This window comes from Bombina bombina, unplaced genomic scaffold (assembly GCF_027579735.1).
Source record: "Bombina bombina isolate aBomBom1 unplaced genomic scaffold, aBomBom1.pri scaffold_452, whole genome shotgun sequence".
NCBI classification, from domain to species: Eukaryota; Metazoa; Chordata; class Amphibia; order Anura; family Bombinatoridae; genus Bombina; species Bombina bombina.
The window spans coordinates 287035-315000 of NW_026510872.1; the positions used below are offsets into that span (position 1 = coordinate 287035).

Here is a 27966-nt window from a genome sequence, read left to right on the forward strand (position 1 = left end):
AGAGTATCTATTACAGAATCTGAAAACCCACGCTTTGATAAAATCAAGCGTTCAATCTCCAAGCCGTCAGTTGGAGGAAAACCAGATTCGGATGTTCGAATGGACCCTGAACAAGAAGGTCCTGTCTCAAAGGTAGCTTCCATGGTGGAGCCGATGACATATTCACCAGGTCTGCATACCAAGTCCTGCGTGGCCACGCAGGAGCTATCAAGATCACCGAGGCCCTCTCCTGATTGATCCTGGCTACCAGCCTGGGGATGAGAGGAAACGGTGGGAATACATAAGCTAGGTTGAAGGTCCAAGGTGCTACTAGTGCATCTACTAGGGTAGGGTCGCCTTGGGATCCCTGGATCTGGACCCGTAGCAAGGAACCTTGAAGTTCTGACGAGACGCCATCAGATCCATGTCTGGAATGACCCATAATTGAGTTATTTGGGCAAAGATTTCCGGATGGAGTTCCCACTCCCCCGGATGGAATGTCTGACGACTCAGAAAATCCGCTTCCCAATTTTCCACTCCTGGGATGTGGATCGCAGACAAGTGGCAGGAGTGATCCTCCGCCCATTGAATTATCTTGGTCACTTCTTTCATCGCCAGGGATGTCCTTGTTCCCCCCTGATGATTGATATATGCAACGGTCGTCATGTTGTCTGACTGAAACCTTATGAATTTGGCCTTTGCTAGTTGAGGCCAAGCTCTGAGAGCATTGAATATCGCTCTCAGTTCCAGAATGTTTATCGGGAGAAGAGACTCTTCCCGAGACCATAGACCCTGAGCTTTCAGAGATTCCCAGACCGCGCCCCAGCCCACTAGGCTGGCGTCGGTCGTGACAATGACCCACTCTGGTCTGCGGAAGCTCATTCCCTGTGACAGATTGTCCAGGGTCAGCCACCAACGGAGTGAATCTCTGGTCTTTTGATCTACTTGAATCGTCGGAGACAAGTCTGTATAATCCCCATTCCACTGTCTGAGCATGCACAGTTGTAATGGTCTTAGATGAATTCGTGCAAAAGGAACTATGTCCATTGTTGCAACCATCAATCCTATTACTTCCATGCACTGCGCTATGGAAGGACGAGGAACAGAATGAAGTACTTGACAAGAGCTTAGAAGTTTTGATTTTCTGACCTCTGTCAGAAAAATCCTCATTTCTAAGGAATCTATTATTGTTCCCAAGAAGGGAACTCTTGTTGACGGGGACAGAGAACTTTTTTCTTTGTTCACCTTCCATCCGTGAGATCTGAGAAAGGCTAGGACGATGTCCGTATGAGCCTTTGCTTTTTACAGGGACGACGCTTGAATCAGGATGTCGTCCAAGTAAGGTACTACTGCAATGCCCCTTGGTCTTAGAACCGCTAGAAGGGACCCTAGTACCTTTGTGAAAATCCTTGGAGCAGTGGCTAATCCAAATGGAAGTGCCACAAACTGGTAATGCTTGTCCAGAAAAGCGAACCTTAGGAACTGATGATGTTCCTTGTGGATAGGAATATGTAGGTACGCATCCTTTAAATCCACGGTAGTCATAAATTGATTTTCCTGGATAGTAGGTAGGATCGTTCGAATAGTTTCCATTTTGAACGATGGTACCCTGAGAAATTTGTTTAGGATCTTTAGATCCAAAATTGGTCTGAATGTTCCCTCTTTTTTGGGAACTATGAACAGATTGGAATAAAATCCAATTCCTTGTTCTCTTATTGGAACTGGATGTATCACTCCCATCTTTAACAGGTCTTCTTCACAATGTAAGAATGCCTGTCTCTTTATTTGGTTTGAAGATAATTGAGACCTGTGGAACCTTCCCCTTGGGGGTAGTTCCTTGAATTCCAGGAGATAACCTTGAGAAACTATTTCTAGCGCCCAAGGATCCTGAACATCTCTTGCCCAAGCCTGAGCAAAGAGAGAAAGTCTGCCCCCCACTAGATCCGGTCCCGGATCGGGGGCTATCCCTTCATGCTGTTTTGGTAGCAGTGGTAGGCTTCTTGGCCTGCTTACCCTTGTTCCAGCCTTGCATTGGTTTCCAGGCTGGTTTGGGTTGTGAAGTATTACCCTCTTGCTTAGAGGATACAGAATTAGAGACTGGTCCGTTTCTGCGAAAGGGACGAAAATTAGGCTTATTATTAGCCTTAAAAGACCTATCCTGTGGGAGGGCGTGGCCCTTTCCCCCAGTAATGTCTGAATAATCTCTTTCAAATCAGGTCCAAATAATGTTTTACCTTTGAAAGGAATGTTAAGCAATTTTGTCTTGGAAGACACATCCGCTGACCAAGACTTTAGCCAAAGCACTCTGCGCGCCACGACAGCAAACCCTGAATTTTTCGCCGCTAATCTAGCTAATTGCAAAGCGGCATCTAAAACAAAAGAGTTAGCCGATTTAAGTGCTTGAACTCTGTCCATAACCTCCTCATACGAAGATTCTTTACTGAGCGATTTTTCTAGTTCCTCGAACCAGAAACACGCTGCCGTAGTGACAGGAACAATGCATGAAATTGGTTGTAGAAGGTAACCTTGCTGTACAAAAATCTTTTTAAGCAAACCCTCTAATTTCTTATCCATAGGATCTTTGAAAGCACAACTATCTTCGATAGGAATAGTAGTGCGTTTTTTTAGAGTAGAAACCGCCCCCTCGACCTTGGGGACTGTCTGCCATAAGTCCTTTCTGGGGTCGACTATAGGAAATAATTTCTTAAATATAGGGGGGGGGAACAAAAGGTATGCCGGGCCTTTCCCACTCTTTATTTACTATGTCCGCCACCCGCTTGGGTATAGGAAAAGCGTCGGGGGGCACCGGAACCTCTAGGAACTTGTCCATCTTACATAATTTCTCTGGAATGACCAAATTGTCACAATCATCCAGAGTAGATAACACCTCCTTAAGCAGTGCGCGGAGATGTTCTAATTTAAATTTAAATGTCACAACATCAGGTTCAGCTTGATGAGAAATTTTTCCTGAATCTGAAATTTCTCCATCAGACAAAACCTCCCTCATGGCCCCTTGAGATTGGTGTGAGGGTATGACAGAACAGTTATCATCAGCGTCCTCTTGCTCTTCAGTGTTTAAAACAGAGCAATCGCGCTTTCTCTGATAAGAAGGCATTTTGGATAAAAGATTTGCTATGGAGTTATCCATTACAGCCGTTAATTGTTGCATGGTAATAAGTATTGGCGCACTAGATGTACTAGGGGCCTCCTGTGTGGGCATAACTGGTGTAGACACAGTAGGGGATGATGTAGTATCATGTTTACTCCCCTCATTTGAGGAATCATCTTGGGCAATATCATTATCTGTTGCATTACTGTCCTTACTTTGTTTGGACACAATGGCACAATTATCACATAAATTTAAATGGGGAGACACATTGGCTTTCATACATATAGAACATAGCTTATCTGATGGTACAGACATGTTAAACAGGCTTAAACTTGTCAACAAAGCACAAAAAACGTTTTAAAATAAAACAGTTACTGTCACTTTAAATTTCAAACTGAAAACACTTTATTACTGAATATGTGAAAAAGTATGAAGGAATTGTTCAAAATTCACCAAAATTTCACCACAGTGTCTTAAAGCATTAAAAGTATTGCACACCAAATTTCAGAGCTTTAACCCTTAAATTAACGGAACCGTAGCCGTTTTTACATTTAACCCCTATACAGTCCCAGAATGAGGCTCTGTCTATAACTAGAAAGGCCCCCATCTGAAAAAGGTGTCCAACACAGTGCCTGCCGTTTTTCTAAACGTTCCCCAAGATTATAATACCAATAATTAGTTAGAATCTGCATAATATGCCTAGTAAAGCAATTGTTTTAGCCCAGAAAAATGTCTACCAGTTTTTAAGCCCTTTTTGAAGCCCTTTATTCTTTTATGTTTAACTAAGAAAATGGCTTACCGGTCCCCATGAGGGGAAATGACAGCCTTCCAGCATTACACAGTCTTGTTAGAAATATGGCTAGTCATACCTTAAGCAGAAAAGACTGCTAACTGTTTCCCCCAACTGAAGTTACTTCATCTCAACAGTCCTGTGTGGAAACAGCAATCGATTTTAGTTACTGTCTGCTAAAATCATCTTCCTCTTACAAACAGAAATCTTCATCCTTTTCTGTTTCAGAGTAAATAGTACATACCAGCACTATTTTAAACACCAAAAAACTCTTAACCATCTCCGTGGAGATGTTGCCTGTGCAACGGCAAAGAGAATGACTGGGGTGGGCGGAGCCTAGGAGGGATCATGTGACCAGCTTTGCTGGGACTCTTTGCCATTTCCTGTTGGGGAAGAGACTATCCCACAAGTAAGGATGACGCCGTGGACCGGACACACCAATGTTGGAGAAAGTGGTACGCTTAGCTAAAGTAGAAACTGCTCCCTCCACCTTAGGGACCGTCTGCCATAAGTCCCGTGTGGTGGCGTCTATTGGAAACATTTTCCTAAATATAGGAGGGGGGGAAAAAGGCACACCGGGTCTATCCCACTCCTTGCTAATAATTTCTGTAAGCCTCTTAGGTATAGGAAAAACGTCAGTACACACCGGTACCGCATAGTATTTATCCAGCCTACATAATTTCTCTGGAATTGCAACCGTGTTACAATCATTCAGAGCCGCTAATACCTCCCCTAGCAATACGCGGAGGTTCTCAAGCTTAAATTTAAAATTAGAAATCTCTGAATCCAGTCTTCCTGGATCAGATCCGTCACCCACAGAATGAAGCTCTCCGTCCTCATGTTCTGCAAATTGTGACGCAGTATCGGACATGGCTCTCCCATCATCAGCGCGCTCTGTCCTTAACCCAGAGCAATCGCGCTTGCCTCTTAATTCTGGCAATTTAGATAATACTTCTGTCATAACAGTAGCCATGTCTTGCAAAGTGATTTGTATGGGCCTCCCTGTTGGCGCCACAATATCACGCACCTCCTGAGCGGGAGGCGAAGGTACTGACACGTGAGGAGAGTTAGTCGGCATAACTTCCCCCTCGTTGTCTGGTGATAATTTCTTTACATGTAAAGATTGACTTTTATTTAAAGTGACATCAATGCAATTAGTACACAAATTTCTATTGGGCTCCACATTGGCCTTTAAACATAGTGAACAAAGAGATTCATCTGAGTCAGACATGTTTAAACAGACTAGCAATGAGACTAGCAAGCTTGGAAAAAAACTTTCAATGAATTTACAAGCAATATAAAAAACGCTACTGCGCCTTTAAGAAGCACAAAAAGCTGTCACAGTTGAAATAACAATGAACCAAATCAGTTATAGCAACCAAATTTTCACAGTAAATGTATTAAGTTAGCAAAGCATTGCACCCACTTGCAAATGGATGATTAACCCCTTAATACCCAAAACGGATAACAATTATATAATTAACGTTTTTATCACAGTCAAACACACTGTCACAGGTCTGCTGTGACTGATTACCTCCCTCAAAACGAATTTTGAAGACCCCTGAGCTCTCTAGAGACGTCCTGGATCATGGAGGATGAAGTAGGAAGATTGTGACTGAAATTTTACTGCGCAAAAAAGCGCTAAAATAGGCCCCTCCCACTCATATTACAACAGTGGGGAAGCTCAGGAAACTGTTTCTATGCAGAAAACAAAGATAGCCATGTGGTAAAAATCATGCCCCAATAAGTTTTATCACCAAGTACCTCACAAAAAACGATTAACATGCTAGTAAACGTTTTGAACATATGTTTTAAAAGCTATGAAGTGTTATTAATAAGCCTGCTACCAGTCGCATTTACTGCAGTGAAGGCTCATACATTACTTCAGTATTAACAGTATTTTCTGAGTCAAATTCCATTCCCTAGAAAAATACTTCAGTGTGCACACACTCCTCAGCCTAATACCAGTCGCTACCACTGCATTTAAGGCTGAACTTACATTACATTGGTATTAGCAGTATTTTCTCAGTCAATTCCATTCCTTAGAAAAATAATTTACTGCACATACCTAGTTTGCAGGGGGGCCCTGCATGCTATTCCCCATTTTCTGAAGTTACCTCACTCCTCAGAATGTATGAGAACAGCCAGTGGATCTTTGTTACGTCTGCTAAGATCATAGAAAACGCAGGCAGATTCTTCTTCTAATGCTGCCTGAGAACAAACGACACACTCCGGTGCCATTTAAAATAACAAACTTTTGATTGAAGAAATAAACTAAGTTTAAAACATCACAGACCTCTCACAACGACCTATCTTTAGTTAGGTTGCAAGAGAATGACTGGGTATGACATGTGAGGGGAGGAGCTATATAGCAGCTCTGCTTGGGTGATCCTCTTGCAACTTCCTGTTGGGGAAGAGATATAATCCCATAAGTAATGGATGACCCGTGGACTGACTACACTTAACAAGAGAAATCAAGCACAAACTTACTTCACCACCTCCATAGGGAGGCAAAGTTTGTAAAACTGAATTGTGGGTGTGGTGAGGGGTGTATTTATAGGCATTTGAGGTTTGGGAAACTCTGCCCCCCCCCTGGTAGGATTGTATATCCCATACGTCACTAGCTCATGGACTCTTGCCAATAACATGAAAGTAACATAATTTATGCTTACCTGATAAATTCCTTTCTTCTGTAGTGTGATCAGTCCACGGGTCATCATTACTTCTGGGATATTACTCCTCCCCAACAGGAAGTGCAAGAGGATTCACCCAGCAGAGCTGCATATAGCTCCTCCCCTCTACGTCACTCCCAGTCATTCGACCAAGGACCAACGAGAAAGGAAAAGCCAAGGGTGAAGTGGTGACTGGAGTATAAATTAAAAAATATTTACCTGCCTTAAAAACAGGGCGGGCCGTGGACTGATCACACTACAGAAGAAAGGAATTTATCAGGTAAGCATAAATTATGTTTTCTTCTGTTAAGTGTGATCAGTCCACGGGTCATCATTACTTCTGGGATACCAATACCAAAGCAAAAGTACACGGATGACGGGAGGGATAGGCAGGCTCTTTATACAGAAGGAACCACTGCCTGAAGAACCTTTCTCCCAAAAATAGCCTCCGATGAAGCAAAAGTGTCAAATTTGTAAAATTTGGAAAAAGTATGAAGCGAAGACCAAGTCGCAGCCTTGCAAATCTGTTCAACAGAGGCCTCATTCTTGAAGGCCCAAGTGGAAGCCACAGCTCTAGTAGAATGAGCTGTAATTCTTTCAGGAGGCTGCTGTCCAGCAGTCTCATAAGCTAAACGAATTATGCTACGAAGCCAAAAAGAAAGAGAGGTAGCGGAAGCTTTTTGACCTCTCCTCTGCCCAGAGTAAATGACAAACAGAGAAGACGTTTGTCGAAATTCCTTAGTTGCCTGTAAGTAAAATTTTAGAGCACGGACTACATCCAGGTTGTGCAGTAGACGTTCCTTCTTTGAAGAAGGATTTGGGCATAAAGAAGGAACAACAATCTCTTGATTGATATTCCTGTTAGTAACTACCTTAGGTAAGAACCCAGGTTTAGTACGCAGGACTACCTTATCCGAATGAAAAATCAAATAAGGAGAATCACAATGTAAGGCTGATAATTCAGAGACTCTTCGAGCCGAGGAAATACCCATTAAAAATAGAACTTTCCAAGATAACAACTTTATATCAATGGAATGAAGGGGTTCAAACGGAACGCCCTGTAAAACATTAAGAACAAGGTTTAAACTCCATGGTGGAGCAACAGTTTTAAACACAGGCTTAATCCTCTAGTCGTTGGGTGCAAGAGAATGACTGGGAGTGACGTAGAGGGGAGGAGCTATATGCAGCTCTGCTGGGTGAATCCTCTTGCACTTCCTGTTGGGGAGGAGTAATATCCCAGAAGTAATGATGACCCGTGGACTGATCACACTTAACAGAAGAAATATATATATCAGGAGACAGCACTCTGTGGTCTTAATAATGGATAAAGTAGATTTTTTTAGCGACATTTTGGGGAATGCTCCCCTTCATCAGACCCGGGTCTGATGAAGGGGAGCATTCCCCAAAACGTCACTAAATAAATCTACTTTATCCATTATTAAGACCAGAGAGTGCTGTCTCCTGCTTGATATATAGAGATAGATACATATATACATACATATATACTGTATATATATATATCTGAACACAAAAACTGGCACTCGCTGGTCTTTCCAAAAAAACATAATTTATGTAAGAACGTACCTGATAAATTCATTTGTTTCATATTGGCAAGAGTCCATGAGCTAGTGACATATGGGATATACAATCCTACCAGGAGGGGCAAAGTTTCCCAAACCTCAAAATGCCTATAAATACACCCCTCACCACACCCACAATTCAGTTTAACAAATAGCCAAGCAGTGGGGTGATAAAGAAAGGAGTAAAAAGCATCAACAAAGGAATTTGGAAAGAATTGTGCTTTATACAAAAAAAAAATCATAACCACCATAAAAAGGGTGGGCCTCATATGCCAATATGAAAGAAATGAAATTATCAGGTAAGTTCTTACATAAATTATGTTGTTTTCTTTCATGTAATTGGCAAGAGTCCATGAGCTAGTGACGTATGGGATAACAATACCCAAGATGTGGAACTCCATGCAAGAGTCACTAGAGAGGAAGGGATAAAATAAAGACAGCCATTTTTCGCTGAAAATAAATAAATAATCCACAACCCAAAATATAAGTTTATTCTCATGAAAAAAAACCTTAATAAAACATAAGCAGAAGAATCAAACTGAAACAGCTGCCTGAAGAACTTTTCTACCAAAAACTGCTTCCAAAGAAGCAAATACATCAAAACGGTAGAATTTAGTAAATGTATGCAAAGAAGACCAAGTTGCTGCTTTGCAAATCTGATCAACTGAAGCTTTATTCTTAAAAGCCCACGTGGAGACTGATCTAGTAGAATGAGCTGTAATTGACCCAACTCCAAATAAGCGTGATGAATCAAAAGCTTTAACCACAAAGCCAAGGAAACGGCAGAAGCCTTCTTACCTTTCCTAGAACCAGAAAAGATAACAAATAGACTAGAAGGCTTCCTGATAGTTTTAGTAGCTTCAACATAATATTTCAAAGCTCTTACCACATCCAAAGAAGGTAAGGATCTCTCCAAAGAATTCTTAGGATTAGGACACAAGGAAGGGACAACAATTTCTCTATTAATGTTGTTAGAATTCACAACCTTAGGTGAAAATTTAAATGAAGTCCGCAAAACCGCCTTATCCTGATTAAAAACCAGAAAAATAGATTCACAAGAAAGAGCAGATAATTCAGAAACTCTTCTAGCAGAAGAGATGGCCAAAAGGAACAACACTTTCCAAGAAAGTAGTTTAATGTCCAAAGAATGCATAGGCTCAACAGGAGGAGCCTGTAAAGCCTTCAAAACAAAAATTAAGACTCCAAGGAGGAGAGATTGATTCAATGACAGGCTTGATACAAACCAAAGCTTGTAGAAAACAGTGAATATCAGGAAGCTTAGCAATCTTTCTGTGAAATAAAACAGAAAGAGCAGAGATTTGTCCCTTCAAGGAACTTGCAGACAAACCCTTATCCAAACCATCCTGAAGAAACTGTAAAATTCTAGGAATTCTGAAAGAATGCCAAGAGAATTTATGAGAACACCATGAAATATAAGTCTTCCAAACTCGATAATAAATCCTTCTAGAAACAGATTTAAGAGCCTGTAACATACTATTAATCACTGAGTCAGAGAAACCTCTATGACTAAGAGCTCCAAAATATTGATTGGTAATCTCGCCTCTTGAGATTTCCAAACCCCTTGTGCTGTCAGATATCCTCAAACAGCTCCTCAAACCTGAAAGAATCGCATCTGTTGTGATCACAGTCCAGGTTGGACGAGCAAGAGAGGCCCCTTGAACTATACACGATGGTGATCTAACCACCATACCTTCAAACTTAATGATTTCAAATCCTGATGGAAAAACAGACCTTGAGACAGAATGTCCGGCCTTAATAGAAGTGGCCAAGGTTGGCAACTGGACATCCGAACAAGATCCGCATACCAAAACCTGTAAGGCCATGCTGGAGCCACCAGCAATACAAACGATTGCTCGATGATGATTTTGGAGATCACTCTTGGAAGAAGAACTAGAGGCGGGAAAATATAAGCAAGTTGATAACACCAAGGAAGTGTCAACGCATCCACTGCTTCCGCCTGAGGATCCCTGGACAGGTACCTGGGAAGTTTCTTGTTTAGATGAGAAGCCATCAGATCTATTTCTGGAAGACCCCACATCTGAACAACCTGAGAAAACACATCTGGATGGAGGGATCACTCCCCCGGATGTAAAGTCTGACGGCTGAGATAATCCGACTCCCAATTGTCTATACCTAGGATATGAACCGCAGAAATTAGACAGGAGCTGGATTCCGCCCATAGCTTTGGGACCGAGTCCCACCCTGATGATTGACATATGCCACAGTTGTGATATTGTCTGTCTGAAAACAAATTAACGGTTCTCTCTTCAACAGAGGCCAAATCTGAAGAGCCCTGAAAAATAGCAAAGAACTCCAAAATATTGATTGGTAATCTCGCCTCTTGAGATTTCCAAACCCCTTGTGCTGTCAGAGATCCCCAAACAGCTCCCCAACCTGAAAGACTCGCATCTGTTGTGATCACAGTCCAGGTTGGACGAACAAGAGAGGCCCCTTGAACTATACACGATGGTGATCTAACCACCAAGTCAGAGATAGTCGAACATTGGGATTTAAGGATATTAATTGTGATATCCTTGTATAATCCCTGCACCATTGGTTCAGCATACAATGCTGAAGAGGTCTCATGTGAAAACGAGCAAAGGGGATCGCGTCCCATGCTGCAGTCATGAGACCTAAAACTTCCATGCACATAGCTACTGAATGAAATGACTGAGACTGAAGGGTCCGACAGGCTGAAACCAATTTAAAACGTCTCTTGTCTGTTAGAGACCGAGTCATGGACACTGAATCTATCTGGAAACCTAAAAAGGTGACCCTTGCCTGAGGAATCAAAGAACTTTTTGGTAAATTGATCCTCCAACCAGGTTTTGGAAGAAACAACACTAGTTGATTTGTGTAAGATTCTGCAGAATGTAAAGACTGAGCTAGTACCAAGATATCGTCCAAATAAGGAAACACCGCAATACCCTGTTCTCGGAATACAGAGAGTAGGGCACAGAGAACCTTTGAAAAAAAGATTATTGAAGCGGTCGCTAGGCCAAAAGGAAGAGCAACACATTGGTAATGGTTGTCTAGAAAAGAGAATCTCAGAAACTGATAATGATCTGGATGAATCGGAATATGAAGTTATGCATCCTGTAAGTCTATTGTGGGCATATAATGCCCTTGCTGAACAAAAGGCAGAATAGTCCGTATAGTCACCATCTTGAAAGTTGGTACTTTTACATAACTATTCATAATTTTTAGATCCAGAAATTGTCTGAATTAATTTTCTTTCTTTGGGACAATGAATAGATTTGAATAAAACCCCAGACCATGTTTCTGAAATGGAACTGGCATGATTACCCCTGAAAGCTCCAGGTCTGAAACACACTTCAGGAAAGCCTGAACCTTTACCGGTTTTGCTGGTATGCGTGAGAGAAAAAATATCTTCTCACAGGAGGTCTTACTCTGAATCCTATTCGATACCCCTGAGAGACAATACTCATAATCCATTGATTTCGGACAGAATTTGTCCAAACATCCTTGAAAAACCTTAATCTGCCCCCTACCAACTGAGCTGGAATGAGGGCCGCACCTTCATGCGGACTTGGGGGATGGCTTTGGTTTCTTAAAAGGCTTGGATTTATTCCAAACTGAAGAAGGTTTCCAATTGGAAACAGATTCATTGGGGGAAGGATTAGGTTTCTGTTCCTTAATTTGTCGAAAGCGGTTAGAAGCTTTAGATTTACCCTTAGGTCTTTTATCCTGAGGCAAAAAAACTCCCTTCCCCCAGTGACAGTTGAAATAATCGAATCCAACTGAGAACCAAATAACTTATTACCTTGGAAAGAAAAAGATAGCAATCTAGACTTAGAAGTCATGTCAGCATTCCAAGATTTAAGCCACAAAGCTCTTCTAGCTAAAGACATAGATTTCACATCAATTTTGATGATATCAAAAATGGCATCACAAATAAAATGATTAGCATGTTGAAGCAAGCGAAAAATGCTAGATAAATCAGAATCCAATTCTTGTTGCGCTAAATGTTCCAACCAAAAAGTTGATGCAGCTGCAACATCAGCCAAAGAAATTGCAGGCCTGAGAAGATGACCAGAATATAAATAGATGTTTCTTAGATAAGATTCAAGTTTCCTATCTAAAGGATCTTTAAAATAAGTACTATCTTCCATAGGAATAGTAGAACGTTTAGCAAGAGTAGAAATAGCCCCATCAACTTTGGGGATCTTTTCCCAAAACTCCAATGTAACTGCTGGCAAAGGATACAATTTTTTAAACCTTGAAGAGGGAATAAGAGATGTACCAGGCCTATTCAATTCTGTAGAAATCATATCAGAAATAGCATCAGGAACTGGAAAAACTTCTGGAGTAACCACAGGAGGTTTATAAACAGAATTTAAACGTTTACTAGTTTTAATATCAAGAGGACTAGTTTCCTAAATATCCAATGTAATCAACACTTCTTTTAACAAAGAACAAATGTACTCTATTTTAAATAAATAAGTAGATTTGTCAGTGTCAATATCTGAGGAAGGATCTTCTGAATCAGAAAGATCCCTATCAGAGGAGGATAATTCAGTATGTTGTCAGTCATTTAAAATTTCATCAACTTTATGAGAAGTTTTAAAAGACCTTTTACGTTTATTAGAAGGCGGAATGGCAGACAGAGCCTTCTGAATAGAATCAGCAATAAAATCTTTTAAATTCACAGGTATATCTTGTGCATTAGATGTTGAAGGAACAACAACAGGCAAAACACTATTATTGATAGATACATTCTCTGCATGTAAAAAGTTTATCATGACAACTATTCCAAACCACAGCTGGAGAAAAAATCTCCACAAAAGTTTACAACAAATGCACTTAGCTTTGGTAGAACTGTTATCAGGCAGCAGGGTTCCATCAGTGATTTCTGAGACAGGATCAGATTGGGACATCTTGCAAATGTAAGAGAAAAAAAAACATATAAAGCAAAATTATCAATTTCCTTATATGACAGTTTCAGGAATGGGGAAAAAAACATGCAAACAGCATAGCCCTCTGATAGAGAAAAAAGGCAAGAGGCATATAGGAATGGGGTTTTAAATAATGAAATATTTGGCGCCAAATATGACGCACAACACAAACAGAAAAAAAAATTTGGCGCTAGCAACATCCAGAAATGACAAACACGCTTCACTGAAGACGCAACCTTGTGAAAGGACTCGGCATTGACTAAGACGCAGGAAATTACGAATTTGCGTAATCAAACGTAACTTTGTGCCAAAAAAATCTTGCGCCAAAAATGAAGCAATATACTTTAGCATTTTGCGCCCCCGCGAGCGTAATTCTGCCCGCAAATTTAAAATGACAGTCAATTGGAAAAAAGACTATACCCCAGGTAAGAAATAAATTTTATCCTAAAAAATGCATTTCCCAGATATGAAACTGACAGTCTGCAAAAGGAAAAACTGAAACCTGAATCATGGCAAATATAAGTACGATAGAACTTTATAAAAATACATAAAGTGCCAAACCGTAGCTGAGAGTGTCTTAAGTAATGAAAACATACTTACCAAGAGACACCCATCCACATACAGCAGATAGTCAAACCAGTACTGAAACGGTTATCAGTAGAGGTAATGGAATATGAGAGTATATATTGTCGATCTGAAAAGGGAGGTAGGAGATGAATCTCTACGACCAATAACAGAGAATCTATGAAATAGATCTCCCGTGAGGAAAACCATTGCATTCAATAGGTGATACTCCTTTCCCATCCCTGTGACATTCACTGTACTCTGAGAGGAACGGGGCTTCAAAATGCTGAGAAGCGCATAGCAACGTAGAAATCTTAGCACAAACTTACTTCACCACTTCCATAGGAGGCAAAGTTTGTAAAACTGAATTGTGGGTGTGGTGAGGGGTGTATTTATAGGCATTTTGAGGTTTGGGAAACTTTGCCCCTCCTGGTAGGATTGTATATCCCATACGTCACTAGCTCATGGACTCTTGCCAATTACATGAAAGAAAAATCTTTTACTGTGAAAGTAGTGACGTTTCGGGGACAAAGTACTTTGTCCACGAAATGTCACTACTTTCACAGTAAAAGATTTTTTTTTTGAAAGACCAGTTTTGTGCTCAGCTATATTTAATTATACTAGCACCCTGGCAGTTGATATACTGAGTGATAGTATATATATATATATCACACCAAAAAGGAGTACAGGACAAATGGCTACTATAAACGTGTTCTTTCTATAGAAAAAATAATCATAATTTAGAAAATTATATTTTGTTTTGAGATGGTGCAGACCCTATAAAAAAATTATACTTCAACAAACTACAAGAAGAGAACAAGGACCAACAAAAATTACTTATGGCCCTAAGTAGATAGGGAATCAAGCACTCTTTTAAAATTTTCTCTAAAGTGTATAGCTTAATAGAATATATGAAATAAATCTCTGGCCAGTGCAATCACAGTAAACAATAAATGTTTATTAATAATACAGAAAGAAATTATCCTAACTGTAATAATACAGAAATAAATTATCCTAACTGTCCAAAAGCGTAGGAAAAGGCTAGATGAATACAGGCCTCAGGTATATATTAACATCACAAAGTGTAATATGTTGAACAAACAACTCGGTACATGTGGCCAATTAAAACCCTGAAGATGTGCACATCATAATGACCATGTTGGAAAGAATACAATCCAAAGTTACCTAGTACATTACTACACCCAGGCTGTGCACGGTACCCAAGTCTGTACAAGGGATAGTTACCTTCTAGCCTTTTCCTACGCTTTTGGACAGTTAGGATAATTTCTTTCTGTATTATTAATAAACATTTATTGTTTACTGTGATTGCACTGGCCAGAGATTTATTTCATATATTCTATTAAGCTATACACTTTAGAGAAATTTTTAAAAGAGTGCTTGATTCCCTATCTACTTAGGGCCATAAGTAATTTTTGTTGGTCCTTGTTCTCTTCTTGTAGTTTGTTGAAGTATATATGTGTATATATATATTCCTCTGACGAATCGGTGACGTAACCGCAAAACGCGTAAGGCCACGCCCACCTTGCGTGAGCGGTATTTTCAAACATTTGCAAGCCGCATTTGTAGCGGTTATATCCGGACACTGGGACTCTGTTTGCATGCAGCAAGGACCTTTGTGTGACGGATTCCCTGGAGACAAACTTTGGATTGAAAGATCGATCCAGATCGGGAGAACCGGCAAAAAAAAACATCACTGCCAGTGAGGATTTCACTCTGAGCCTGTACATACCTTATTTGTTTGAGGATAATTCTTGTGAGTAGACACCCTGCGGGGGCTCACTTTTTTATCAAATACGTGTGTGTTTTAAAATTATAAAAATTGATTTGCACCATGTAGGTGCTTTTGTGCGAGATATATATATATATATATATATATATATATATATATATATATATATATATATATATATATATATATATATATATATATATATATATATATATATATATATATATATATATATATATATATATATATATATATATATATATATATATATATATATATATATATATATATATATATATATATATATATATATATATATATATATATATATATATATATATATATATATATATATATATATATATATATATATATATATATATATATATATATATATATATATATATATATATATATATATAACCCATGTGTTCAGTTAGAAACCAGTAGTGCATTGCTGCTCCTTCAACAAATACCAAGAGAATGATGCAAATTTGAAAATAGAAGTAAACTGAAAAGTTGTTTAAAAATATATATTCTACCTAAATCATGAAAGAAAATCTTTGGGCTTCATGTCCCTTTAACAATCTTAGCATCTACTCCAAGGCAATACATTTTGTGAAAAAGTTTGTTGTGTGGGACAGTGTCAAATGCTTTGCTAAAGTCTAGATATGCAACATCTACGGCTCCTCCCTGGTCTACTCATTTAGTTACATGGTCAAAGAAATCAATTACATTAGTCTGACATGATCTTCCAGCAGTGAAACCATGCTGTCCTTTGTCTTGTAAGTTGTTTGCCTGAAGGTAAGTGTTTTCTTTAAAAGAGTTTCCATTAATTCCCAGCAATGAAGGTCACACTGGCCTATAGTTAGCAGAATCTTCCCCACTACCCTTTATATGGAGATTTACTGCACTGGCAATTTTCCAGTCTTTTTGAAAAACAACTGTTAACAGTGACTGATTAATCAGCTAATAGAGTAGCGATCACGAAAACAGAATTTATGCTTACCTGATAAATTTCTTTCTCCTACGGTGTGTCCGGTCCACGGCTTCATCCTTACTTGTGGGAATATTCTCTTCCCTAACAGGAAATGGCAAAGAGGCACACAGCAAAAGCTGTCCATATAGCCCCTCCTCTGGCTCCGCCCCCCAGTCATTCGACCGACGGTTAGGAGAAACCATAGGGTGCCATGGTGACTGTAGTGTATAGAATAAAAATTTTAAACCTGACAAAAAGCCAGGGCGGGCCGTGGACCGGACACACCGTAGGAGAAAGAAATTTATCAGGTAAGCATAAATTCTGTTTTCTCCTACATTGGTGTGTCCGGTCCACGGCTTCATCCTTACTTGTGGGAACCAATATCAAAGCTTTAGGACACGGATGAAGGGAGGGAACAAGTCAGGTAACCTAAACGGAAGGCACCACGGCTTGCAAAACCTTTCTCCCAAAAACAGCCTCCGAAGAAGCATAAGTATCGAATTTGTAAAATTTGGCAAAAGTGTGCAGGGAAGACCAAGTGGCTGCCTTACAGATCTGATCAACAGAAGCCTCGTTCTTGAAGGCCCATGTGGAAGCCACAGCTCTAGTAGAGTGAGCTGTAATTCGTTCAGGAGGCTGCCGTCCGGCAGTCTCATAAGCCAATCGGATTATGCTTTTCAGCCAAAAGGAAAGAGGTCGCAGTAGCTTTCTGCCCTCTCCTCTTACCAGAATAAACGACAAACAAGGATGATGTCTGTCTGAAATCCTTTGTTGCCTCTAAATAGAATTTTAAAGCACGGACCACATCTAGGTTGTGTAACAAACGTTCCTTCTTTGAAACTGGATTCGGACACAGAGAAGGAACAACTATTTCCTGGTTAATATTCCTGTTGGAAACCACTTTTGGAAGAAAACCAGGCTTGGTACGTAAGACTACCTTATCTGTATGGAACACCAGATAGGGTGAAGTACACTGCAAAGCAGACAATTTAGAAACTCTTCTAGCAGAAGAGATAGCAACCAAAAATAGAACTTTCCAAGATAGTAACTTAATATCTATGGAATGTAAGGGTTCAAACGGAACCCCTTGAAGAACTGAAAGAACTAAGTTTAGACTCCATGGAGGAGTCATAGGTCTGTAGACAGGCTTGATTCTGACTAACGTCTGTACAAACACTTGTACATCTGGCACGGCTGCCAGTCGTTTGTGAAACAAAACAGACAGAGCAGATATCTGTCCTTTTAAAGAACTAGCTGACAAACCTTTATCCAAACCCTCTTAGAGAAAGGAAAGTATCCTAGGAATTTTAATTTTACCCCAAGAGAATCCCTTGGATTCGCACCAGCGGATATATTTTTGCCATAGCTTATGGTAAATTTTCCTAGTCACCGGTTTTCTGGCTTGAACCAGGAGTATCTATAACCGAATCTGAAAACCCACGCTTAGATAGAATCAAGCGTTCAATTTCCAAGCAGTCAGTTGCAGAGAGACTAGATTTGGATGTTTGAATGGACCTTGTACTAGAAGATCCTTCCTCAAAGGTAGCTTCCATGGTGGAACCGATGACATATTCACCAGGTCTGCATACCAAGTCCTGCGTGGCCAAGCAGGAGCTATTAGAATCACAGAGGCCTTTTCCTGCTTGATCCTGGCTACAAGTCTGGGAAGGAGAGGGAACGGTGGAAACACATAAGCCAGATTGAACGACCAGGGCGCCACCAATGCATCCACTAGTGTCGCCTTGGGATCCCTGGATCTGGACCCATAGCGAGGAACCTTGGAGTTCTGACGGGACGCCATCAGATCCATATCTGGAGTGCCCCATAGTTGGGTTAACTGGGCAAAGACCTCCGGGTGAAGTTCCCACTCCCCCGGATGGAAAGTCTGACGACTCAGATAATCCGCCTCCCAGTTGTCTACTCCTGGGATGTGAATTGCAGATAGATGGCAGGAGTGATCCTCCGCCCATTTGATGATCTTGGATACCTCTCTCATCGCCAAGGAACTCTTTGTTCCCCCTCTGATGATTGATGTATGCTACAGTCATGTTGTCCGACTGAAATCTTATAAACCTGGCCTTCGCTAGTTGAGGCCAAGCCAGGAGCGCGTTGAATATCGCTCTCAGTTCCAAAATGTTTATCGGGAGAAGAGACTCTTCCCGAGACCATAGACCCTGAGCTTTCAGAGAGTCCCAGACCGCGCCCCAGCCCAAGAGGCTGGCGTCGGTCGTGACAATGACCCACTCTGGTCTGCGGAAACTCATTCCCTGAGAAAGGTGATCCGGAGTCAACCACCAGAGGAGTGAGTCTCTGGTTACCTGGTCTACCTGAATTTGGGGAGACAAGTCTGCATAATCCCCATTCCACTGTTTGAGCATGCACAGCTGCAATGGTCTTAAATGAATTCGAGCAAAAGGAACCACGTCCATTGCTGCAACCATTAGTCCTATTACTTCCATGCACTGAGCTATGGAAGGCTGAGGAATAGAATGAAGAACTCGACAAGCTTTTAGAAGTTTTAACTTTCTGACCTCTGTCAGAAAAATCTTCATTTCCACAGAATCTATTATTGTCCCCAGAAAGGGAACCCTTGTGGACGGGGACAGGGAACTTTTTTCTATGTTCACCTTCCACCCGTGAGATCTTAGAAAGGCTAAAACAATGTCTGTATGAGCCCTTGCTTTGGAAAGGGACGACGCTTGGATTAGAATGTCGTCTAGGTAAGGTGCTACAGCAATGCCCCTCGGCCTTAGGATCGCTAGAAGGGACCCTAGCACCTTTGTGAAAATTCTGGGAGCGGTGGCTAAACTGAATGGAAGAGCCACAAACTGGTAATGTTTGTCCAGAAAGGCGAACCTCAGGAACTGATGATGATTTTTGTGGATAGGGATATGCAGATACGCATCCTTTAAGTCCACGGTAGTCATATATTGACCCTCCTGGATTGTTGGTAAAATCGTCCGAATGGTTTCCATTTTGAATGATGGAACTCTGAGGAATTTGTTTAGAATCTTTAAATCCAGAATTGGCCTGAAAGTTCCCTCTTTTTTGGGAACTACAAATAGGTTTGAGTAAAAACCTAGACCTTGTTCCGCTGTTGGAACTGGGTTTATCACTCCCATCTTTAATAGGTCTCCTACGCAATGTAAGAATGCCTGTTACTTTATCTGGTCTGAAGATAAGCGAGACATATGGAACCTTCCCCTTGGAGGAAGTTCCTTGAACTCTAGAAGATACCCCTGAGAGACTATTTCTAGTGCCCAGGGATCCGGAACATCTCTTGCCCAAGCCTGAGCAAAGCGAGAAAGTCTGCCCCCTACTAGATCCGGTCCCGGATCGGGGGCTACCCCTTCATGCTGTCTTGGTAGCAGCAGCAGGCTTCTTGGCCTGTTTACCCTTGTTACAGCCTTGCAATGGTTTCCATGCAGGTTTAGGCTGGGAAGCGTTACCCTCTTGTCTAGAGGCTGCAGAGTTAGAGGCCGGTCCGTTCCTGAAATTGCGAAAGGAACGAAAATTAGACTTATTCGTAGCCTTGAAACGCCTATCCTGTGGAAGGGCATGGCCCTTTCCCTCAGTGATGTCTGAAATAATCTCCTTCAATTCTGGCCCGAAAAGGGTCTTACCTTTGAAAGGAATATTAAGTAATTTAGTTTTGGACGACACATCCGCCGACCAGGATTTTAGCCAAAGCGCGCCGCGCACCACTATTGCAAAACCTGAGTTTTTCGCCGCTAATTTCGCCAATTGAAAGGCGGCATCCAAAATGAAGGAATTAGCCAACTTTAGTGCGTGAATTCTGTTCATGGCTTCATCATATGGAGTCTCTCTTTGGAGCGAATTTTCTAGTTCCTCCAACCAAAAAGACGCCGCCGTAGTGACAGGAATAATGCAAGAAATTGGTTGAAGGAGGAAACCTTGCTGAACAAAAATCTTTTTAAGCAATCCTTCCAATTTTTTATCCATAGGATCTTTGAAAGCACAACTGCCCTCTATAGGAATAGTTGTACGCTTGGCTAGCGTTGAAACAGCCCCCTCTACCTTAGGGACCGTTTCCCAATGCGTCCCTTCTGGGGTCAACAATGGGGAACATTTTCTTAAATATAGGAGGGGGAACAAAAATGTACACCTGGTTTCTCCCACTCCTTAGTCACTATGTCCGCCACCCTCTTGGGTATCGGAAAAGCATCAGCGTGCACAGGGACCTCTAAGAATTTGTCCATTTTGCACAACTTCTCTGGAATTACCAAAGAATCACAATCATCAAGAGTAGCTAGTACCTCCTTAAGCAGGGCGGGGAGATGTTCTAGCTTAAATTTAAATGCCACGATATCAGGTTCTGCCTGTTGAGAAATTTTACCTGAATCAGAAATTTCTCCCTCAGACAGCCCCTCCCTCACTGCCAACTCAGATTGATATGAGGGTAAAACAGATAAATTATCATCAGCGCCTACTTGCCCATCCTCTGTATTTAAAACTGAGCAATCACGCTTTCTATGAAATGCTGGCAGTTTGGAAAAAAGAGCTGCTATAGAATTATCCATTACTGCTGTTAATTGCTGCATAGTAATAAGCATTGGCGCGCTAGATGTACTAGGGATCGCCTGCGCGGGCAAAACTGGTGTTGACACAGAAGGAGAGGATGATGAACTATCCCCACTACCTTCATTAGAAGAATCATCTTGGGCAATTTTATTAAATGTGACAGTACTGTCCTTACTTTGTTTGGACGCCATGGCACAATTATCACATACATTTAAAGGGGGAACCACCTTGGCCTCCATACACACAGAACATATGCTATCTGAAGGTACAGACATGTTAGATTTAGGCAGGCTTTTAATGCAATGAAAACAATTTTAAACAAAACCGTTACTGTCTCTTTAAATAATAAAAAGAGCACACTTTATTTCTGAATGTTCAAAAACCATCAAAGAAAAATCCGATCTTTCTGAAATTTACACCCCAGTGTCTTAATGCTTTGAAAGTATTGCACACCAAATTTCAAGTCTCTAAACCCTTAAATAAGCAAACCGGAGCTAATATTTCAATTTACCAGTTTAAACACACTACAGTCCCTGCCACAGACTTTGCTGCGGCTTTTACCTTCCTTAGGGGTGATTCAATATAGGATTAAGCCTCCCTGGATCCTTTCCTCAGCTACAGGACCCTCTCACATGAAGCTGCATGCACTGCCTATTGAAGTAACTGCGCAACTGAGGCGCGAAAATGAGGCCTCCTCCCTCTGTACCAGAGTGAAGGGGCCTTTCTGACTAGAATAGGTGTCTATAACAAATGCCAGGCACAAATAAAAACGTTCCCAAAAGTGTTTTCAAGTTCACAAAACACTTCAATTGCCATATAATAAGCTAAAAAACTAATCGATTTAGCCTACAAAGGTGTCAACCAGTATAAAGCCCAATTTTAAAGCCTTAATTCTGTTACTGCGTCTAAGAAAATGGCTTACCGGTCCCCTAAGGGAAAAACTGACAGTCCTCTAGCAATACTGGGTCTTGTTAGAAAAAGAGACTGAATGTACCTGAAGCAGATAAGTCTGCAAACTGTTCCCCCCCAACTGAAGTTCTCTGGATTCGACAGTCCTGCGTGGGAACAGCAATGGATTTTAGTTGTTAGTGCTAAAATCATACTCCTCTTTAACAGAAATCTTCATCTTTTTCTGTTGCAGAGTAAATAGTACAAACCGGCACTATTTTAAAATAACAAACTCTTGATAGAAGAAATAAAAACTACAGCTAAACACCACAAACTCTTTACCATCCCCGTGGAGATGCTACTTGTTCAGAGCGGCAAAGAGAATGACTGGGGGGCGGAGCCAGAGGAGGGGCTATATGGACAGCTTTTGCTGTGTGCCTCTTTGCCATTTCCTGTTAGGGAAGAGAATATTCCCACAAGTAAGGATGAAGCCGTGGACCGGACACACCAATGTAGGAGAAACAGAGTTCTCTTAGAACACTTGGATGAATATTATCTGGAGCCACAGACTTACTTTAATTTTTGATAAAGCCCTCTTCCTCTGTAAAAAGAAAAGTACTACTGACATTATCCTTTACAGTAACATTCGTTAATAGAATCTCACGATCTTTAAAATCTGTTGTAAAGCCTGAACAAAAGTAATCATTTAAACAGTTTGCTATTTATTTATCTCCTTCCACTACTCTATCAGTCTTTAGTCTTACTATCCCTACGTTAGTTTTTCTCTTTTCACTGATAAATCTAAAAAAAAAGTGTCTTTAGCAGTCCATGGCAGCAGTTTTGCTCCCGAGCTCACCTAGGATAAGGATTACCGATACCAAGTGAACCAAGTAAAATTGATAATAGAAGTACACTAGAAAATGGTTTAAAATGTCCAATCAATTTAAAGTGATGTTTCAAATGCCATATATTTAATCTTTATGTATGTGTACTTATTTATTTTAATCAGTCTGTGAAATGGTCAAATAAGTGCATCTAGTAATGCTTCTATTGCAATGTTATGCCGGCCCACTTGGATTAACACTTTTTCTTTTCTTTATCAATTCCAGTGAACATCCAATCAACGTGTGTGTCATTTGACAATCTTGAAGTACAGCCCCTTAAAAGCCACAGGCCTAGATTTGGAGTTCGGCGGTAGCCGTCAAAACCAGCGTTAGAGGCTCCTAACGCTGGTTTTGGCCGCCCGCTGGTATTTGGAGTCAGTGATTAAAGGGTCTAACGCTCACTTTACAGCCGCGACTTTTCCATACCGCAGATCCCCCTACGCCATTTGCGTAGCCTATCTTTTCAATGGGATCTTTCTAACGCCGGTATTTAGAGTCGTTTCTGAAGTGAGCGTTAGAGCTCTAACGACAAGATTCCAGCCGCCTGAAAATAGCAGGAGTTAAGAGCTTTCTGGCTAACGCCGGTTCATAAAGCTCTTAACTACTGAGCTCTAAAGTACACTAACACCCATAAACTACCTATGTACCCCTAAACCGAGGTCCCCCCACACCGCCGCCACTCGATTAAAATTTTTAACCCCTAATCTGCCGACCGCCACCTACGTTATATTTATGTACCCCTAATCTGCTGCCCCTAACCCCGCCGACCCCTGTATTATATTTATTCACCCCTAACCTGCCCCCCACAACGTCGCCGCCAGCTACTTACAATAATTAACCCCTAATCTTCCGACCGCAAATCGCCGCCACCTACGTTATCCCTATGTACCCCTAATCTGCTGCCCCTAACATCGCCGACCCCTATATTATATTTATTAACCCCTAATCTGCCCCCCTCAACGTCGCCGACACCTGCCTACACTTATTAACCCCTAATCTGCCGAGCGGACCTGAGCGCTACTATAATAAATGTATTAACCCCTAATCCGCCTCACTAACCCTATCATAAATAGTATTAACCCCTAATCTGCCCTCCCTAACATCGCCGACACCTACCTTCAATTATTAACCCCTAATCTGCCGACCGGAGCTCACCGCTATTCTAATAAATGGATTAACCCCTAAAGCTAAGTCTAACCCTAACACTAACACCCCCCTAAGTTAAATATAATTTTTATCTAACGAAATAAATTAACTCTTATTAAATAACTTATTCCTATTTAAAGCTAAATACTTACCTGTAAAATAAATCCTAATATAGCTACAATATAAATTATAATTATATTATAGCTATTTTAGGATTAATATTTATTTTACAGGCAACTTTGTAATTATTTTAACCAGGTACAATAGCTATTAAATAGTTAAGAACTATTTAATAGTTACCTAGTTAAAATAATAACAAATTTACCTGTAAAATAAATCCTAACCTAAGTTATAATTAAACCTAACACTACCCTATCAATAAAATAAATAAACTACCTACAATTAACCTAACACTACACTATCAATAAATTAATTAAACACAATTGCTACAAATAAATACAATTAAATAAACTAGCTAAAGTACAAAAAATAAAAAAGAACTAAGTTACAGAAAATAAAAAAATATTTACAAACATAAGAAAAATATTACAACAATTTTAAACTAATTACACCTACTCTAAGCCCCCTAATAAAATAACAAAGCCCCCCAAAATAAAAAATTCCCTACCCTATTCTAAATTAAAAAAGTTACAAGCTCTTTTACCTTACCAGCCCTGAACAGGGCCCTTTGCGGGGCATGCCCCAAGAATTTCAGCTCTTTTGCCTGTAAAAAAAAACATACAATACCCCCCCCCAACATTACAACCCACCACCCACATACCCCTAATCTAACCCAAACCCCCCTTAAATAAACCTAACACTAATCCCCTGAAGATCTTCCTACCTTGTCTTCACCATCCAGGTATCACCGATCCGTCCTGGCTCCAAGATCTTCATCCAACCCAAGCGGGGGTTGGCGATCCATAATCCGGTGCTCCAAAGTCTTCCTTCTATCCGGCAAGAAGAGGACATCCGGACCGGCAAACATCTTCTCCAAGCGGCATCTTCGATCTTCTTCCATCCGGTGCGGAGCGGGTCCATCTTGAAGCAGGCGACGCGGATCCATCCTCTTCTTCCGATGTCTCCCGACTAATGACGGTTCCTTTAAGGGACGTCATCCAAGATGGCGTCCCTCGAATTCCGATTGGCTGATAGGATTCTATCAGCCAATCGGAATTAAGGTAGGAATTTTCTGATTGGCTGATGGAATCAGCCAATCAGAATCAAGTTCAATCCGATTGGCTGATCCAATCAGCCAATCAGATTGAGCTCGCATTCTATTGGCTGTTCCGATCAGCCAATAGAATGCGAGCTCAATCTGATTGGCTGATTGGATCAGCCAATCGGATTGAACTTGATTCTGATTGGCTGATTCCATCAGCCAATCAGAAAATTCCTACCTTAATTCCGATTGGCTGATAGAATCCTATCAGCCAATCGGAATTCGAGGGACGCCATCTTGGATGACGTCCCTTAAAGGAACCGTCATTAGTCGGGAGACATCGGAAGAAGAGGATGGATCCGCGTCGCCTGCTTCAAGATGGACCCGCTCCGCACTGGATGGAAGAAGATCGAAGATGCCGCTTGGAGAAGATGTTTGCCGGTCCGGATGTCCTCTTCTTGCCGGAAAGGAGGAAGACTTTGGAGCACCGGATTATGGATCGCCAACCCCCGCTTGGGTTGGATGAAGATCTTGGAGCCAGGACGGATCGGTGATACCTGGATGGTGAAGACAAGGTAGGAAGATCTTCAGGGGATTAGTGTTAAGTTTATTTAAGGGGGGTTTGGGTTAGATTAGGGGTATGTGGGTGGTGGGTTGTAATGTTGGGGGGGGGGTATTGTATGTTTTTTTTTACAGGCAAAAGAGCTGAAATTCTTGGGGCATGCCCCGCAAAGGGCCCTGTTCAGGGCTGGTAAGGTAAAAGAGCTTGTAACTTTTTTAATTTAGAATAGGGTAGGGAATTTTTTATTTTGGGGGGCTTTGTTATTTTATTAGGGGGCTTAGAGTAGGTGTAATTAGTTTAAAATTGTTGAAATATTTTTCTTATGTTTGTAAATATTTTTTTATTTTCTGTAACTTAGTTCTTTTTTATTTTTTGTACTTTAGCTAGTTTATTTAATTGTATTTATTTGTAGCAATTGTGTTTAATTAATTTATTGATAGTGTAGTGTTAGGTTAATTGTAGGTAATTGTAGGTAGTTTAATTATTTTATTGATAGGGTAGTGTTAGGTTTAATTATATCTTAGGTTAGGATTTATTTTACAGGTAAATTTGTTATTATTTTAACTAGGTAACTATTAAATAGTTCTTAACTATTTAATAGCTATTGTACCTGGTTAAAATAAATACAAAGTTGCCTGTAAAATAAATATTAATCCTAAAATAGCTATAATATAATTATAATTTATATTGTAGCTATATTAGGGTTTATTTTACAGGTAAGTATTTAGCTTTAAATAGGAATAATTTATTTAATAAGAGTTAATTTATTTCGTTAGATAAAAATTATATTTAACTTAGGGGGGTGTTAGTGTTAGGGTTAGACTTAGCTTTAGGGGTTAATCCATTTATTAGAATAGCGGTGAGCTCCGGTCGGCAGATTAGGGGTTAATAATTGAAGGTAGGTGTCGGCGATGTTAGGGAGGGCAGATTAGGGGTTAATACTATTTATGATAGGGTTAGTGAGGCGGATTAGGGGTTAATAACTTTATTATAGTAGCGCTCAGGTCCGCTCGGCAGATTAGGGGTTAATAAGTGTAGGTAGGTGTCGGCGACGTTGTGGGGGGCAGATTAGGGGTTAATAAATATAACATAGGGGTCGGCGATGTTAGGGCAGCAGATTAGGGGTACATAGGGATAACGTAGGTGGCGGCGTTTTACGGAGCGGCAGATTAGGGGTTAAAAGTGTAATGCAGGGGTCAGCGATAGCGGGGGCGGCAGATTAGGGGTTAATAAGTGTAAGGGTAACATAATTTATGCTTACCTGATAAATTCCTTTCTTCTGTTGTGTGATCAGTCCACGGGTCATCATTACTTCTGGGATATAACTCCTCCCCAACAGGAAATGCAAGAGGATTCACCCAGCAGAGCTGATATAGCTCCTCCCCTCTACGTCAGTCCCAGTCATTCGACCAAGAATTAACGAGAAAGGAGTAACCAAGGGTGAAGTGGTGACTGGAGTATAATTTAAAAGATATCTACCTGCCTTAAAAACAGGGCGGGCCGTGGACTGATCACACAACAGAAGAAAGGAATTTATCAGGTAAGCATAAATTATGTTTTCTTCTGTTATGTGTGATCAGTCCACGGGTCATCATTACTTCTGGGATACCAATACCAAAGCAAAAGTACACGGATGACGGGAGGGATAGGCAGGCGCATTATACAGAAGGAACCACTGCCTGAAGAACCTTTCTCCCAAAAATAGCCTCCGAAGAAGCAAAAGTGTCAAATTTGTAAAATTTGGAAAAAGTATGAAGCGAAGACCAAGTTGCAGCCTTGCAAATCTGTTCAACAGAGGCCTCATTCTTAAAGGCCCTTTAAGTAAAAATTTTACTTTACTGTCCCTTTAAAGGACCAGTCAACACATTCGATTTGCATAATCAACAAATGCAAGATAACAAGACAATGCAATAGCATTTAGTCTGAAATTCAAATGAGTAGATTTTTTTATAACAAATTTCAGTTATGTATATTTCCACTCCCCTTGTACCATGTGATAGCAATCAGCCAATCACAAATGCATATACGTATAGTCTGTGAATTCTTGCACATGCTCAGTAGGATCTGGTGATTCAAAAATTGTAAATATAAAAGACTGTGCACATTTTTTTTTAATGGAAGTAAATTGTAAAGTTGTTTAAAATTACATGCTGTATCTGAATCATGAAAATTTAATTTAACCTGAGTGTCCCTTTAACATTTTTGCTGCATAAAATAGCCAAACTCCATCAACCAATGGCTTTATATGGAGGAGCCAATCTGGATTTTCATTATACAACAAAAACACATTACTGTGCATAATGAAATATGTAATCTTTTAATCTCAAGGTATTCGCTGTCCCTTTCAGCATCAGATATGAGGGCCTTCACACCTGTCCTCCGGCCTCTCTAACAAGCCACATTTTGAGGATATCTGAACTAG

At 40.6% G+C, this 27966-nt stretch overlaps 1 protein-coding gene across 3 annotated transcripts in view; it reads right to left on the reverse strand.

Moving 5' to 3' along the window:
- UAP1 (UDP-N-acetylglucosamine pyrophosphorylase 1) overlaps positions 1 to 27966 on the reverse strand; it is a 231064-nt gene that overhangs the window by 150156 nt on the left and 52942 nt on the right. The gene's annotated exons all lie outside the window — the stretch shown is intronic.